Source organism: Phascolarctos cinereus, unplaced genomic scaffold (genome assembly GCF_003287225.1).
Source record: "Phascolarctos cinereus isolate Bilbo 61053 unplaced genomic scaffold, phaCin_HiC Scaffold_8;HRSCAF=390, whole genome shotgun sequence".
Classification (NCBI taxonomy): domain Eukaryota; kingdom Metazoa; phylum Chordata; class Mammalia; order Diprotodontia; family Phascolarctidae; genus Phascolarctos; species Phascolarctos cinereus.
This window is the reverse complement of record NW_027556291.1, coordinates 7,249,761-7,268,634: the sequence shown is the minus strand read 5'-3', so window position 1 is coordinate 7,268,634 and position 18,874 is coordinate 7,249,761. Positions and strand designations below refer to the sequence as shown.

Genomic DNA, 18,874 nt, shown 5'->3' with positions numbered 1-18,874 from the left:
GCCTTATCTAATCCATTTCCCTACCTTCAGGTAGGCCTAGTAGATGACAATGCAACAGGGATCTGGATCATATTTGCTACAACAACTAATTTCATTTTCAAAGCCTTCCCCCACCTACTCCAGCCAAGAGATTCATTCAGTTACCTTGATCTTGCTCATTACCTTACTTAACAACCTCTACCCATAACACTGAACTATTGGGAAATTAAGCCTTATGGTTCACACTTCAGTCCTTTGGATTTCCAGTAAACCTGGCTCACGGGTGGGGAGTGGTGGCGAGATGGGGGAGGGAATGCTGCCAATAAGCCTGTTGCCTCTTTATTGGCAACTCACAGGATTGGAGTAATACACCCACTGCTGCTGGTCTTGGAACAGCCAAGTATATTGCTTTTACAGAGGCCAGAGGGAGATTATGTTGCCTTTTTGTCCAGATTCTGCCAAAGGACAGACTGACCTAGGGGAACAGCTATAATGTACTGACCAGATCATTTAGGGACTCCACATCATAATGGGAATGGAAACTCAGAGGTACCAGACTCTGTCATTTATTGTGAGAATGAAATTCCAACTCCTCTGGTCTGAATTTCTCTGAAATCTAACTACATTAAGGCCACATCCATACATCGACAAACACTACCCTTTGTCTACATTGCCTCCTACATAGTCCCAATTCATCAGAAAGCTGCCACATGCCTACTTCATTTGATGCAAAATTAGTGTACTAGTGGTCTGTGAGATTGGTGATTCAGAGAATCCCACTTCCGCCACTTACCTGCGTTACCCTTGATTAAATTACTGAACCTCTCTGGGTCTGTGCCTTCAAGTATAAAATGAAGGAGTTGGCCATTTAAAAGACACAAAGGGATGCAATGAGAAAGAAAAACGAGACTTGTATGAAGAGACCAACGTGGATGCAGACAGCACTCACCAACCAATTTTAAAAAGAAATGTATAGAAGATGGAAGCTAGGCCAGGAAACAGAAGACAAACAGAAGAGCACAGTCTCATCCTGTAAAGACAGACAAAGTTAAGAACGGGATGAGGCTGGGAAAGAAGCTAAGAACAACAAAGGGCCTGGGAAGTTTTTACTGTTATTGCTGTGGCAGCTCTCTAGGAGAACAAGGAGGACTCGAGAAGAGAGAGGCTCTTCACACAGAGTAGATGGGACGACACTAATAACAAAGAGAGGACAGAGCCACTCCCATCCTCATCTTGCCTTTCTCTTTTCTCTCTGCCAAGGGACCTAAAGAGCAGAACCAGGAAAAACGGATGGAAGCTGCGAAGAGGCCAAGTCATGCTCCACATCAGGGAAAACTTTGCAATGGGAGCTGTCCTAGAATGGAACAGATGACCTTGGGGTGGTGAGGGCCCCTCACCTCAGAAGCCTTCAAACAGAGGCTGGATTTAACAGCTATGTTAGAGTGGGTATTCTTTTCATGTATGAATTGGAGAGATTGCTGCTGAGATCCCGACCAACATTCAAATTTGGTGGGTTTTTGACTAGACGGCTTCCCAGGTCCCCTTTATTTCTAAATTAATATCCTGTGACATATCTTCCTGTGTATTTATGCTAATTTTTTGTGTGGAGGGGTGTTGATTAGTAGAAATTAATTTCAGGATACAGGTCAAAATGAAGTGAACTAAGATCATTTTAGCTCTACAGTGTTAGAGAGACACCACCACATCAAAGGGGAAAAAAGAAAGAAAAAGAACCTTTCCAATAATATAACAGTTGTTCTATCTATAAAATTAGAGGCAATAACATTTTTACCTGTCTGAAGGCAGGAGCTGGGCCAAATTTTCCCTTGAGGTTCCTTCCCTTCCATCTCAAAAAGGATAGACCACAGATTTGGAGCTAGAAAGGACCTCGGAGATCATCTAGTAAAACCTCCTTATTTTATAGATGAGCAAACTGAGAATCAAAGGTGTTAAGTGATTTATCTAAGGTCACACTGGTAGCAGCACATCAAGGGATGTGAACCCAGGTTTCATGATCCCAAATTTAGTGCTCTTTTTGCTATGCTACAGACCTTTGGTTCTTATTTCCAGATTTGATTTTGTCTATGTAAAGGAGTTCCATCACCTAAACAATGTGCTTTTCCCTCCAATGTTTACTAAAAAACCTTAAGAAAGTGTTTCTAGACTTATATTCCATAAGGAAGTCTTGCACATTCCAGAACCTAGTAGCTATGGAAATCTTTTTATATATAACTGCATGATCATAACCCAGCTTGTGACATGTAAAGAAGGGTTTTACATTTACTTGTTTAGTTACCTGACTCTAAGGACTTTATTTCAGGTGAAATTTGGGGTAAAGGATGGTGCAGATGTTCTAAGAGGTTAAGATGGAGAGTAAATACTGACAGACAGACAAACAGATAGACAGAGAGAGCATTTATTAAGCACTTGCTTGGTGCCAGACACTGTGCTAAGCACTGGGAATACAAATACTGACAAAAAAACTGACAATGCTTGCCCTTATCATCTGGGGCATCTGGGGTCTGAGCCCAATAGTTCTGGGTAGTTCAGGAGGCATGTAATATGTCCTGCTTCAATCAATCAACAAACATTTATTAACCCACTAGACTGCTAGTCTACTGGGGACTCTGACACAGCAGACTAGATGCCCACCAGAAGAAGCTGGAGTCCCCGCCTGTCTGTTCACATGAAGAGCCTGCTGCCATCAAGAATAAAGAATAATTTAGAAGAGAATATACAATATGTGGCCATGAAAAGCACGTTGTTATGACAGAGTTAATTTAACTCATAAATTCACGGAACTCATCAAATCTGCTCCTGCTGGAGCAAATCTTGACTTAAGTGAAGTTGCAACAACATTGGGAGTATGGAAATGAAGAATGTATGACACCACCAATGTATTAGATGGAAATGACCTCATTCAAAAAAGATCTAAGAATCATGTTTAATGGATTATGATTTTGGTCATCTTAGTGGCACTGGAACAAAGTTAACTCAGCAAAAGGAGATAAGTGACGAACATACTGATTTAACAGCAATGGAAAAGGCTTTAGATGAGTTAAAAATTTGCTCAGCAGCTGTTTGAACCAACAGATGACAGAGTAAATGAAAGATTAGCTTATGTGACCTATCAAAATATCTATAGAATTCAAGCTTTCCACCAACAGATTGTCATTGCAGTCAAGGCCCCAGAAGAAACCAAATTGCAAGTGCTAATTCCTAAGGAAGACTGTATAACCACGGTATAAGGAGAACAAAGAGAGCCATCGATGTTTATTGTGTGAAGCAGAACAGAATAACAGAAATACCAAAATATTTGAAGACATGGGGACTATTTTATCTGAAACAGCAAGTCTACAGTTCATCCCGATCAAGAAGGAAATCTACAGCAGAGTGAATCAAATGAAAAACGACCTGGATCATCTTGAACAATGAAACCGTAATGATTTCAGCAATTTTTGTCAAGTTGGCTTCATTTTCTCTGTGGTCAGGCTCATTTTTTCAGTTCAGACACAGACACACACACTCACACACACCAGCTGATGTCCAGTGTGACATCAGCATCAAAACAACTAGTTTTAGTAGTCCTCTTGTATACATTTATATTGTAGAAAATGGCTTGGTTTATAAATAATTATGACAATGCAATTTGGCATTTCTGTAAGTAAAGTGAGGATGTTCCATGCTGAAAAAAATTTCATGAAAACAATCTTTTAGAGCATAAATTTGTTACTACTAAAATATTTGGATTAATTTGAAGTTGAAGAACACAGTATGCCATTAACTTCTTTCTTTACAATGCAGACCATATATACCAAGTGAAATGATGCTTTCTATCATGAGTACTGTTTGCATTGTTTGCATTCAGCTTTTTTAATAGTAAAGATGTCCATAATAAAACTGAATGTGAATATTCCTGTATGTATCTGTATAATGTTGAAATAGCTCATAAAAAACATGACGCATATATCAAATTTCCACTCTGTGCAGCAAAAAAAATGTAAATATGAAAAGTAAAAAGCAAATACCTAGTACATGCCAGGCACTAGGAAAACAAAAACAAATTAAATGGTTTCTGTTCTCAAGGAGCTTACAGTCCAGATGGGGAAGACAATGTGTACATAAAAGAGTGTGTGTGTGTGTGTATATGTGTATATGTATATATATATATATATATATGTATGTATATATGTACATATACAATATTTATGAAAGAAACACAAAATAAATGCAAGGTAATATTTTAGGGGGTAGGAATCAGGAAAGATTTCAGGGATAAGAGTGGTACAAATTGAGGTTGAATGGAACAAGGAATTTTAAAAGACAAAAGTAAGAACATAGTGCCTTTCAGGTATGGGTATCAGCCTGTACAAAGATATGGAGATGACAAATGGAGTGCCCTGTGTGCATGAAAGGCCAATAAAGGAAGCTGGAGCTGGTTTATGAGGAATTTGTTTTTTGTCCTAGAGGCAATACCAAACCACTGGAGTCTAGTGAGCAGGAGAGTGATGTGGCGAGAACTGTGCTTTAGAAAAATCACTTCAGCAGCTGTTTGAAGAATGAATTGGACAGGAAAGACTTGAGATAAGGAGGCCTACAACAAGACTACTGCAAGAGTCTGGGCAAAAGATAATGAGGGCTTGATATAGGGGGTGGCTGTGTGATTAGAGAGAAAAGGGGAAATGTAAGAGCTGTTGTAGAGGGAGAAGCGGCCAGATTTGACAACTGATCGGATACATGTGGGGAGGGGCAGTGAGGAGTAGAAGACTGATAATCTAGGTGACTTGCAGGATGGTAGTAACCTCGGTAAAAAGTTTGAAAGGACTTTTTTTTAGAGGTTTTGAGAGGAAAATGATGAGCCCTATTTGGGATATTTTGAGTTTGAGAAACCTGTGAAATATTCTATTTGAAATGGGCATTAGCCAGTTGGTGATGTGGGCAGCAGGGAGGAAGAGAAGAGAAAGAAGAAAGAGAAAAGAGAGAGGAGGTGGTAGAGGAGAGTCAGCGAACCCATGGAGGCTGATCAGGCTACCAAGAGTGTGGAGAGAGAGAAGAGGACCTAAAAAAACTTCTCCAAGTACACCCACAGTTGGGGACAGAGCACATAGGATATCTAACTAAGGAAAGGTCAGATAGGTGGAAGGAGAACCAAGAGAGAACATCATGAAGACCCAGAGATGAAAGAGTATCCAGGAGAGAAGGTAGTGAACAATATTCAATGCTGCAAAGAGGTCAAGAAGGATGAGGACTAAGAAAAGACTGCTCAGATTTGGCAATTAAGAGATTGCTGGTAACATTGGATGAAGCACCTTCAGTTGAGTGAGGAGGTCAGAAGCCAGACCACCAAAGGCTGAAAAGTAGTTAGCTTTCTCTAGGAGTTTAGCTGTGAAAGAGAGGTAAGATATAGGACTATAGCTTCGAGGAATGATAAGAGTCAAGCAAGAGATTTTTAAGGATGGGGAACACCTGGAACGTTTATAGGTGGCCAGGAAAGAGCCAGTTGATAAGGAGATATTGAAGATTAGAGAGGGGCATGATTGTGGAAGCAACGTGACTGAGAAGATATGGTCAGGGTTGGGATAATAGATATAAGTAGCCAGTTGGGACTGGGTGAAGACAACCTCTACATCAGAGATTGGAGTAAAGGGGGAGAGAGTGTGGGATTCTGTAATGGTCTTTGAGATACAGAGTAGGAAAGATGAAGAAATTCAAGGCAAATGGCCTATATTTCTCAGTAAAGTTTGAGGCAAAATCCCCTGCAGGGGGAGAGGGAAAGAGTAATGTGGTAATGTTGAAGAGAGAAGGTTTGAAACGGCTGCTTTGGGAAATGAGATAGGGAATCGATTAGGGAGGACTCAAAGCATTGTCTTGGTGCAATGACAGGTGAGATTAAATAACATAAATTCGAAGCGGATCCAGTCAGTGTACGATTTCCTCTAGCTACATGGACAGCAAGTGGACAGGAGAGGAAGCAGATGACAGAAGTAATCCAAGGTTGGGGTTTGGATGGGTTTGAGTGCAGGGGACAGTGTAGAGCTGAGCTGGTTAACTACAAGGTTTTGAGAAAAGAAAAATTAAGCTAGAGCATGGTTGATAGCCTGGGAGAGTAATGAAGGGTGGAGGGCCTGGAAGTCCCAGTGAAGATGAAGAACAGTTTTAGGAAAAGTAAAGCACAGACAGACATGGAATGAAAGGAAGGCATTACAGAATTTTTGATCATGGAAACGCAAAGCTTGTGAGTTATGACCAGATCAAACGTATGACCATAAATTTGTATGACCATACAGTGAAGGAGTAGGTCATGGGAACTGCAGAGACTAAGGAACTAGAGATTAGGGTGTTGATGGATCATCAGTGTGTTGAAGTCTTCTAATCTAAGTGAAGGACATGGAGCACAGGCATTCCTTAGAGATATTGCAGGTTCTATGCCAGAGCACCACAATAAAGCGAATATCACAATGAAGTGATTGACATGAATTTTTTGGTTCCCCAGCACATATAAAAGTTATGTTGACACTATACTGTAGTATTAGGTGTGCAATAGTAGTATGTCTAAAAAAGTATGTACTTTAATTAAAAATACTTTATTGCTAAAAAGTGCTAACCACCATGTAAGCCTTCAACGAGTAACAATCTTTTTGCTGGTGAAGGGTTTTGCCGCGATATTGATGGCTGCTGGCTGATCTGGGTGATGGTTGCTGAAGGCTGGGGTACCAATGGCAATTCTTAAAATAAGACAATAATGAAGGTTGCCACATTGACTCTTCCTTTCACTCGAACATTTAGAGGTCATGGTAGGGTTATTAATTGGCCTAATTTCAATATTATTGTATCTCAGTGAATAGGAAGATTCAAAAAGAGGGAGCAGGATGGGGATGGCTGGTTGATGGAGCAATCAGAATATATACAACATTTATCAATAAAGTTTACCATCTTACATGGGAGCAGTTTGTTGGCATCCTAAAACAAGTACAATAGATCACTGATCACAGAGCACCATAGCAGATATAATACTAATCAAATGTGACACAGAGACATGATGTGAGCACATGCTATTGGAAAAATGGTGCCAACAGACTTGCTCAAGCCAGGGTTGCCATAAACTTTCAATTTGTAAGAAACGCAGTATCTGCAAAGCACAATAAAGGAAAGCTCAATAAAATGAAGTAGGCCTGTAGAAAGGAAGACTATGACCCAGACACTGTAACTCTTTGAGAAAGGTTGCAAGAGAGCCAAAAATACTGTCAGGCTTTGTGGAACAGAATGACTTAGGAGCTGGTAGCTAGCTGTCCAGAATTCAGACTGAGTCAGAAATATGGACAGAGTGAATCTGAAAGGAGAGAATGTCAAGTGATGGCAGCCGAGAGAGTCTGCAAGTGGTAATGGGGAACAAGGAGGAATCTAATTCTGCAGCCAGGACCAGTGTGTTAGGGACGAAGAAAGAAGGGGCAACCAATATTGCCAAGGACGGCCAGGGATGCAGTGACCTGGGGGTGGCACTGTGGGAGAGGAGCACAAGGACACCACACATGCTAGAAGATGGAAGGAGCATAAGAGAAACAGGTATAAGATTAAGCAAAATATGACAATGATAGACTGTAGTATCTGACATTGTACAGGGTACACACAAGCTTTTCTGCCCGCTCCGGGGTCTCATGGACTTCTAAGGTAGTCTCTTATCAAGAGCCACCACACAAGACAGCTTTGGACTCCACTAGGATTTTTTGGATAGATTCCAGCAACTGAGGGTGGTGAGATATGGTCTCAGAGTGCTCTGAGCCCAGCCAATACTAATTGGAACATGTTAAGATTATGGTCAGCCAAATCATACCAAACAGCAGCTTGCTGGAATATTAACCTGCAGATACTGGGATGAAACACAATTAAGTTTAATGTCTAAAATTTAAATCTTGAAAGTTTTTAATGCCAACCCACTTAAGTGAAGCTAACTCGTTATTTACTGGAATCATCATTGCAGAACCTCATTTCTTTGCCCATCTGATCTGTACTATCCCCAATTTCTACTGTTCTAGTCATGCATCAAAGCTTACCTTTCTTTGGAGCTCTATTTACCAAACACAGAAACCAATGGAAGAGAGTTTCAAGGAGGAAGCAGTCAACAATGGCAAACTACAGAGAGGAGGAGTATGAGTGATCACGATTTGACTATCAACACTAATTAAGTTACCTGAGTTGCTGCACAGAACTGCACTATATCAACATAACCCTAAATAAAGCACAGTTGGTGAGGTGAAAGTTCTGTTTAGTACCCTCTACCAGCAGAAAATGACTGACTGATGGACTGTCAGTACTGGGAGTCACCTTCTAGATCATTTAGTCCAAAGCCCTTATTTTAAAGATGGAAGAGCTTTCCCATCACCCCCTTTCCTTTTTGGTTTTGGCCCAATCCACATTTCCCCTTTAGGAGCCTTTATCTGAGAGTCACATTAAGGTATTGGAAGATTTCTGTTCATCAGCTAAAGCAGACACCAGCAGTGAAGTACAACCATAAAGTCATGTCACTGGTTTCCCAAATACACCTTGGAAAGAGCTTAGAACTTCCCCGTCCAAATGAATGTCTCAGTTCAACAAGCAGTGACCAAGTACCTACTCTGTGCAAGACACTGGTGATACAAAGACATATAATTCAAAGACAGAGACAACAATAAACAAGCTAGACAGATTCTTAACTGGTTAAATGGCTGGACTCAAAGAATAACTATTAATGATTCAATGTCAGTGTGGCAGAAGGTCCCCAATAGAGAACTCCAAAGATTTATGCTTGGCCCTGTGCTGTTTCCACATTTTTATCAATAACTCGGATAAAAGCACAGATGGTTTGCTCCTCAGCTTGGCAGAAGACACAAAGCTGGTAGGACTAGATACCATACTGTCTGACAGCCTCAGTGTTCTAAAGGCTCCTGATGGTCTGGAGCAGGGGTGGGGAACCTGTGGCCTTGAGGATTACATGTGGCCTTCTAGGTCCTGAAGTGTGGCCCTTTGACTGAATCCAAACTTTGCTGAACAAATTTGGATTCAGTCAAAGGGCTGCACCTGAGCACCCAGAGGGCCACATGTGGCCTTGAGGCCACAGGGTCCCCTACCCTGGTCTAGAGCATTCTTAGCCATAAAAACAGGCAGTAGGCCAGATACGGCCCTTGGACTGCAGTGAGGAAATTCCTGTTCTATAGCACTGGTAGGAATCTAAAGATATGAAATGCAATAGGGATAAATGTAAAGTCTTGCACTTGGGTAAGGCAACTGGGGTTAAGTGACTTGCCCAGGGTCACGCAGCTAGTGTCAAGTGTTTGGTCTAAGGCCAATTTGAACTCAGGTCCTCCTGACTTCATGGCCAGTGCTCTATCCACCGCGCCACCTAGCTGCTCCTCAAAAATCAATTTCACAAGTATAAGATGGAAGGAAAGAAGAAAAAAGGAAGGAACGAAGGGAGGAGAGAACTAAGCATTTATTAAGCACTTGCTATGTGCCAGGCACTGTGCTAAGCATTTTACAAATATTATTTCATTTGAGCCTCACAATAACTCTGGGAGATAAATGCTATTACTTACAAATTAGGAAACTGAGGCAGACAGAGGTTAAGTGATTTTCCCAGGGTCATCCTGCTGGTAAATGTTTGAGGCCACATTTGAACTCAGATCTTCCTGACTCCCAGCTCTATCCATTGCTGAAGAGACTTTGGGGGTTTTAGTGTATTGCAATTTCAACATGAGTCAGCAATGTGTGAAGTGGTGGCCAAAGAAGTTAATGCAGTCTTGCGCTGCATTGAGACAGGCAAAGCTTCCAGGAATAGGAAGGTGATGGTCCCCACTGCCCTCTGCCCTCATCAGACTTCACCTGGAGTACCATGTTCAGTTCTGGGTGACACAGTTTAAAGAGGTCATTGACAACCTGGGGAGTGTCCAAGGAGAACAACCAGGCTTAGAGAAAGGCCTAGAGGCCTCATCATTTGAAGAGCATTTTTTATTAAATTAATTTATTTTTAGTTTTCAACATTCACTTTTATAAGATTTTAAGTTCTAAATGTTCCCCCTCCCCAAGACGGCATACAATCTGATCTAGGCTCGACATGTACAATCATATTAATATTTGAAGAGCATTTGATGGAACTGGGGATATTTGACCTGGAGAAGAGAGGGCCCAAGAACATGACGGCTGCCTTCAAGTACATGAAGGGCTAGGAGAAGGAGGAGGGATCATTCTTGTTCTGTTTGGCCCCAGAGAGCAGAACCAGGAGCAACTTCTCAAAATGAGAGCTGGCCCAAAGTTGAATGGGCTCCCTATCCTTGTAGGACTTCAAACAGAGGCTGGGACAATTACTTGTGAGACAGGTGATACGTGAATTGGACTAGAGAGTCCTTCCAATCCACAAATTCTGGGATTCTGTGAAAAAGCAGACAGTACCTGCCTTCAAGGAACTTACATTCTGTTGGGGGGGGGCAACTAAAATACAGATAAGTCAATACAGAATAACCTCAAGAGGGAAAAAATGAACGAAAAAGCATTTATGAAATGTTTACTATACGCTAAGAGCTGGGATACTAACATAAAAGCAAGGAGAAACATTACATGGTGAAGCGGTGGTCAGGGGAAAGTCAGAGATGATAAGTGGAGCAGTAAGGGCAGTTCACTGACCAATCCCTTTCAGAGGCAATGGTAGTACTGATTTGATTAGAGTTTAGAACAAGAGATAGTAGCAGAGCTGCAAATGGCCAGAGTGAAGATGAAGACACACAGGCCCAAGGAATGCTGAGCCAAGTGGCTTTAGCTTCACTCATGCACTATCTCTGGGGGTCTGGGTGGCGAAGCAGCATCAGCAGAACGGAAAATGTCCTGAGGTGATGATGAGGATGCATATGATGGGAATCAAGGAGAGGCTTCCTGCAGAAGGTGATACCTGGGCTGTGGTTTGAAGGAAGCCAGGGATTCTGTGAAGCAAAGGTGGAAAGGGAGTCCCTATGTGGGGGTGAGCACAGGGCAGGGGGGTGGGGTGCTACCTGTCCTTCAGACTTATCTCCTTGGGAGGACATGCACTGCCACCAGTACTCCAAACACGTCTGCACTCCTCTTTGGGCATAGCCTTGTTTTGAAGACAATAGAGGCCAATCTTCATCCTTTGAGGGTATGACTGAGATTCCTGAAATAGCCCAAAGTCATTCTAGGGAAGAAGGTGAAGAAACTAGCTGAGTAATACTGTTTGGTATTAAAGTTGAGGCCAGACAATAAAGTAAAGAGACAGCCGTTCTCGTTTGTTTTGTAAACATGCTCCAACAATTCCAAAACTCTCTGGACCACTGGTAGCCTCATTAGAATAAATGTCCATCTGAAGCAAATGGCTGCCTGCTTTGGGAAAGCCAGCACTCATGTGGAGTTGTCTCGCTACTTTGAATGCTGAAGGTGAGGCCACACGAGGGCCTGGGTACTGTGTAGTACCTCCACCCAAAAAAAGATGCAGTGATAGCTGCCTTTCCTTAGAGTTCATTCCGGTTCTTAGAACAGAGTTATGCAACATCAAGATACGTGCTGCCGACAGTTACTCTGTCTAGCATTTTAAAATGTGCAACCACGCGTACTTTCTGGATTACTTAATGCTTGGCTTAGATCAAGAATTTGATTATTTCTTTGTTTTAAGTGTGTTTTCTTTCCATTCACCCCTTGTAAATTTTCAGTCAAAAGAGAAAAAAATACATACTAAAAAAACCCAACCTGATTCTCTCTGTGTCTAAAGCATGTCCTAGACTTAGACAGTTCTGGAGCTGGAAACAGGAAGGTTCAACTTCTGTTTCTAACACGTACTAGCACTGTTAAGTCACATCACCTCTTGGAGCCTATTTCCTTACCTGGAGAATGTGGATGATGGTACCTATAGTACCTACCTCATCAGACTGGAGGGAAGAACAAATGATAAAGTATATTTAAGGTGCTTTGCAAACTTTAAAGCACTAGATAAATACAAAACATCATCATCATCTTCAAGTAACTAGACCAGCGGAGAGTTTCTTCAACTCTTTTGTGTTCTGGACCCCTTGGGCTGTCTGGTGAAGCCTATGTGCTCCTAAGAATCATGTTTTTAAATGTGAAAAACAGAGAGAATTACAAAGAAAACCAATCATACTGAAACGTAGTTATCAAGAAAACCCAAAAGCTCACAGACTCTTCTAGTTTAAGAATCTCTAAACTTACCAATGCCCTGAACTAGACTAAAAACTTTCTGAATTACAGCCACAGCAGAGTGAATACCAGGCAGAGGGGCAGGAAATCTGAGTTCCAATGCCAGCTCTTTTGATGGCTTGCTGTGTAACTGAGCAAGTCTCTTCCCTTCACTGGGCCTCAGTTCTCTCATCTTTAAAACGAGGGGTTTGAATTAATGACTTCTAAGGTGTCTCAGTACTGACAGTCCATTAATCAATGATTCTCTACTGAGAAAGCATACTAAATAGTACTTTCATTAACTTGAAAGGCTTCATCACCAATGGCACTTTACTTTGGATTATGTTGGCACAATGCAGTTTTGTGCAACAATGGAGCTCATCTGCTTAGTGTTAATAGACAAATTAATAGACTCACATTCCTTGATTTCTCTGTGCCATTAGATGCTGTTGACCACTTCCTCCTTGAAACTCTCTCTCTTTGGCTTCTGTAACACTCCAACTTCTTTGACTGTTCTTTGTACTATTTGTGGATTCCTATTAATTCTTCCTAGCATTTACTGTAGGCATTCCCTAAAGCTTAATTTTTGCCCCTCAAGTACTCTTTCTGTACCCTCTCTCTCAGAGATCTCATCAGCTTTCATGGCACCAATGATTACTTCCATGCTAATGACTCTGCCAATCTCTCACCACAAACTCAACATGCATAAACATGAATATATAATTTTCTTCCAAAACTGAATCTCCTTCCTAAGTAACCAAGTTATATCAATGGCAGCACCATTCTTCCAATCACTCGGGCTCAAGTTATCCCTAGCTCATCTTTCTTCTTTGCTCCCTATAACTAATTTCTCACCAAGTCCCACTGGATCATTCCTGCTGCACTCTCACTGACATTACCTTAGGCCAGGACTTTATGGCTGGATTATTGCACCTGTTTCAAAGCTAGGCTTTCTGCTTCTAGTGTCTCTTACACTGACATCTTCCTAAAGCACTCCATTCAATCATGTTACTTCCCTGCTTGAAGCCTTGCCCTTGGAGGCCACCCAGCCTAACCCCCTCGTTTTACAGATAAGGCAATGATGGCATAAAGAGGGGAAATAACTTGTCTAAAGCCACTTAGGTACTGATATACCTTAGGATTGGTGGGGCTAGACCTAGAAGGAACTAAGGTTATAGGATCATAGATTTAGAGATGAAAGGGGTCTTGGGAATCCAACTCTCATATTTTAAATGAGAAGAATGATGACCAGAGATGTCAAGTCACTTGTCCAAAGTCACTGTTGTGTTGTTGTGTTTGTCCTTCGTTCTCAAAGACAACCATGACATCAAGGAGATGATGACATGACTTGCAACTGACTTTGATTTGAATGAGGGAGGGCTGTGCAAGGTCACCATCCTCACTTTCTCCTCCAGAGCCATCTAGATCCAGTGGCCAGATATTCATCAGGATTACTGCAGTTGGCCCAGGATGCAATGAAAGACCCTGGTCATTTTAAGCTAAGGGTTTTTCAGGTTCTCACTTTGAGTAAGGTTAACGCCCATTCAGTGAATAGGCCTCTTTAAGACGTGAGTCAAGGGATGGCCCTTTAAAAAAAAAAAATCAAACTGTGAGGGGGAAGACCCTCAGACTTGCTGTCCAAAAGAGAAAGAGTAACTATTTGTGTTTGTCCTTCATTCTCAAAGAGGACCATGACATCAGGGAGATGATGCCATGACTTGCAAGTCTTTGATTTGAGTGAGTGCCCAAAGTCACATAAAACAGTGACTACTACTACTACTATTACTAATAATAGCATTTACATAGCATTTTAAGGCTAACATATGGTATCTCATTTGATCCCCACCACAACCATGGGAGGTAGGTACTATTATTATCATCTCCATTTCACAGATGAGGAAATCGAGACTGAGAGAGGAGAGATTAAGTGATCTGTCCAGGGTCACACAGCCAGAAAGTATCTAAGGCAGAATTCAAACCCAGGGCTTCCTGACTTCAAGTCCAACACTAGACATACAAAATACTGCATCTCCTTGGTTCCAAAACCAAGGTTTTTGCCACCACACTACAAATCTCCAAACTCCTCTACCTGCCTTTCAAGGCTCTCCATAATTTGGCCCTATAGTACAATTTAAACTTGTATCTTACTACTCCCCAGAACACATTCTCTATTCTAATCAACCAGGTCTTTTTGACAGTCTTGACACCTGCCAAGCTCGTTTCTCCCTCCATGCTGTCCTCCAGCCTAGAATGGCTTCCTCATAGAGAGTAGAGAGGGGACATGAGACAGCACAAAATCAGAGAAGCAAGCTCATTTACAGAACACAGAATGTTCAAACTGGAAATATTCTTAGCTATCATCTAGTCCAACTCACTTTGTAGAGCAGGAAACAGACTGGTTACTTAGGGAAATTTCTGTGACTTCTGCCTAAATCCGCCAGCCCTTGATCCTTAAAAATATAAGCTTCAATTATGTATCTCAAAGCACAAATTCCCAAAAGAACTCCCTTAACTTTGGGTAGTTGTAAAATGACCTGACGGAACAGGACACGGAACCCTCTGCCAACAAAGGGGCTACTTGGCTGCTCTTTGTATTTCTACCTGTGAGCAAAGTTATCAATAAATAGTACAGTGCCGTGTCTGGACTAAAAATAAGAAAGCACTCCATGCAGAACCTCATTCACCCCTATTCTTCCTTCCCCCATCGCTAAATGGACCCCTTCCCCTCTCCTCTGTTTTTCCTTTGTCCTTTTCAGTTCTAGGTACAGGGAGTGGAGCCTCCAACCCAGGAACTAGAGCCATGAGGATACAGGAGTCCAGGGTTACAGGAAGCTTGCCCAGTGGGGCTTTGGACTTGAACTTGTTGGGATTAATACTATGTGGAAACTGAGATAATCGGCGAGCCTAACCCTCCTCTCCTGCCCAGATACCAAGGTGGTATGAAAAATTGAGCTGCCAAAGTGTTGGGGGAAATGTTTTACATTGGTTCTTGCCATAACTTTATGGTAAATATCCCTTTGTAAAAGATAATCCAATAGATCTGAATGGTTAAATGGAACTAGAGAGCTAGTCACTGGGACCCCAAAACCAAAGTGAACACAATCTGCAGCACCCAAGCCGATGGCAGAAATGAGAGAATCCCCAACCACCTCCCTCTCAGTGACTGAAAACTAAGAACACTGTATGTGGTGGGGGTGGGGGTGGGGGGAGCTGGCGATCAAGAAAATATAAAGGTTCTGGCCCTGAAAGAATGAGGCCAGAGACAACCTGGTTATACTCTCTTACTTGGTGATCTCATCAGTTCCCATGGTTCAATTACTATCTCTATGCAGATGATTCCCAGATCTATGTATCCAGCTCTAGTCTCTCTCCTGAGCTAAAGTCATGTATCACCAACCGTCTTTTGGACATCTCAAATTCAATGCCCCATACAAATCTCAGACTCAGCATGTCTAAAACTGAACTCATTAGGTTCCCTCCACACTCTCCCCATTTCTGAATTTCTTCCATATTTCTGTTGAGAATACCATCATCCTCTCAATCACCCAGATCTACAACCTAGATCAAGAGTGGAGCACCTACAGCCTCGAGGCCACATATGGCCTTCTAGGTCCTTGGGTGCCTTTGGACTGAGACCAAGTTTTACAGAAAAAAATCTTTCATTAAGGGGATTTGTTCTGTGAAGTTCAGATTCAGTCAAAGAGCCACACTTGAGGACCTAGAGGGCCACTTGTGGCCTTGAAGCTACAGGTTGCCCACCCCTGACCTAGATATTATCCTCAACTCGTCATCCTCATTCACCCCACATATTCCATCTGCTCCCAAATCTTGTCATTTCTAGTGCCACAACATCTCTCATATATGTCCCCTTCTCTATATTCCTAGAGCCAGGCCAGGTACAACCATAAGAGTATAGCACAGTCACTTAAAAATATCCTCAGGAACGCTCTCACTGTTTGGAGGCTGTTGAGAAAAACTAACAACAACAAAGAATGTTCAAAGAGCTCTGAGGAAACGTGGGTAGGATTCCATGATGCAAAACACTATAAAATACAGCCCAGGAGGGCTGGACAGATGTCTTAGATCAGCTATAAACTCCTTTGCTTGGGTTTGAAAACTCTTCATGACAAGGCCTCTTGCAAACTTCCTTTCCTCCATACATTTTCCTATGCAGCTGCACTGAGCTACTTGATGCATCTTGCACATAACACTCCAACTTCAAGATTCAGCTCAGATTCTACCTTCCGCGGGAGCTCTCTTCTGTTCTCCCAGTTGCGAGTGCCCTTCCCTCAGAGATTACTTTGCCGTACCCTGTCTGTATCTTATATGTATCTACTTGCTTACATGTTGCCTCCCCCATTAGAACAGAAGTTTCTTGAGGGAAGGGAAAGCTTTTACCTTTCTTTGTCTCCCTAGCACTTAGCTCACTGCCTAGCACCATAGTAAGGGCTTAATAAATGCTTGCTGACTGACTGTTAGATTTATTAGACAATTAAAAGAAAAAGCAAACATATGCATAACCTATGTGAAACGGTTAACCATCTTAGGGAGACAATGGTGAAGGAGAAAGGGAGATAATTAGGAATTCAACATTTTTTAAAAAAATGAATGTTAAAAATTGTCTTTACCTGTAATTGGAAAAAATACTATTAAAAAAAAGGAAAAAGGGAAAAGCAAACTCTAACCGATTATTCAGTTTCATATATAATCCTCCTTTTCTGTTCTACTTTGCATACGGAAATACTAATTTTATTTAATGTTTGTTAAGTTTAGAATTTTTAAGAATTTGGTATAAAACCTAGTCTCTTCCCTTCATTTCACAAATGAGGAAGCTGAGACTGTCAAGTCACACACCACTAACAAACAGAGCTAAATTTAAACTCCAATCCTTGGATACTGAAGCCAGGGTTTGCTCTACAGTACTGTCCTGTCTCCCATTTTGTAGAATCGCTTTTGATTTGCGGAAATCAATTGGCAGAGGGAGGGGATGGTGGATTTACTGCAAACAGCCCAGGAACCCGATGTTCTAGAATACCACAATACTGAGGCTCCCAAAGAGCAAACAGTTCCCTTCCTTCCTAAACAATGGCTCCATTCTCACGTGCACAGTGTGATGCTTAAGAGAATTCTGAAGCCAAAGTGAGAAAGATCGTAACTCCAAATTCCTTGAGCCATTAACGTTTACTGCAGTCAAAAATCTTCAAAAGTAGTTCCTAAGGTTTGTCAAAGCCGGGAGATAAAGACCATTTATTCTTTTAATAATCCATAGTGCTATGCAGTAAAAGTCACATTTTCAGCAGAAATCACAACACAGCAGAGCTAAAGGAGATGTCATTGGTATTCTGGCCCCTTGTCTGTGTACAGCTGTTGCCAAAAGAGACAGTGTGTGCATCTCAGCTATGAGCAGGGCACATGCCACTCTGACCACTGCTTGGCAAACAGCCTCTGCCTGACAATCTTCTTGAGGATCACCCCACGTGTTTACAAGGCAGCTGATAGCTAACTGCCCTGATATGGCCAAAGCTAGCTCCAACTCTTTACATTCCTGGACTCTGGCCCCTGCCTAGATCTATGCTACCTTCCTGTCTCAACTGACATCTCCAGCCTTGTCCTATTCCTGCTCCTCCTGGACCTGCTCGTCTTGCTTTTAACCAAAGGCCGCTACCTGATCCTGCCAGGTCTGCTACTTCAGAATTTAGTTACTCACCTGCCAAACTCCTGGTACAGCTGTGACCCTGTATGCATTTCCCCACACTTCACTTCGTCACCTTATTGAGAAAGCAAACATAAAAACTCTCCCCATTTACACTGTCAGACCCTCAATCCATAATGCTAGAGCAATGCCTCTTTTTCACATTTCTCTTTGCCATTCTTAAAGCTTCATTCTTCCTACACTTCTTGGACGAAGTCCCTAGTAGTGCCTGCTATCAACAGTGGCTTACCTTTAAAATTCCATTGAATCATTTCCAACTTAATATTTAACATGGGTGTCTCAAATTCAAATGACATGGCTTCTTAACACTAATCTGTTTCCATCTGAATCTTTGCTTCTTTTCAAAGAGACATGTCCATCAGACTCAGAGCACAGAAGTGGTAAATGCAGTGGACTTGGTTATCAGGAGGGATCTGGGTCTAAACCCCACTTCTGATTATGTATGGCCCTGGGCAAGTCACTTCCCCTCTCTGGAGCCTCCTCACACTTTATAAAGCTGAAAATGACACAGAAATATTAGCTCCAATTTTCAGAAAAAGGCCCTCTAGGGAGCGGCAGAAAATGACTTGAGGCAATGGACAAGGATGGTCTGATATATACCATCAAAGGTAAAACTCTTCCCTCTGTTTTGGTTAATGAACAATAAACGACAAAAGCAGAAAGGAACTCCATAGAGTCTGTCAAAATCTCACTAGGAGGCAGTTATGGGGAACCATTTACAGGAATGTACTTTGTAGCGGAGTTTGGGTAATTGTTGGGAAGTATGTTGGAGCACATCAATATGTGCTAATACATTACAAATAACTTTTAAGATGTGCTTTGGGGTAGGGAGCCACCATAGCCTCACGGGCCGATACCAGCGTTCTGGAATAAAACGACCTATACATTATCAGGAAAGAAAACTGCTACCATGACCACGACCCAAAATAGCTAAGTTGGTATAAACATAACTACAGCAGTCTATTAAAAAGGAATACAACACCAAGGAACAGATCGCTTCCCTCAGGGTAGAGA

At 41.9% G+C, this 18,874-nt stretch overlaps 1 pseudogene; it reads left to right on the top strand.

The window, feature by feature from the left end:
- Nucleotides 1-2,623: 2,623 nt before the first annotated feature.
- On the top strand, nucleotides 2,624-3,414 carry LOC110192350 (transcription factor E2F6 pseudogene; annotated as a pseudogene).
- The last annotated feature ends 15,460 nt before the right edge of the window (nucleotides 3,415-18,874 follow it).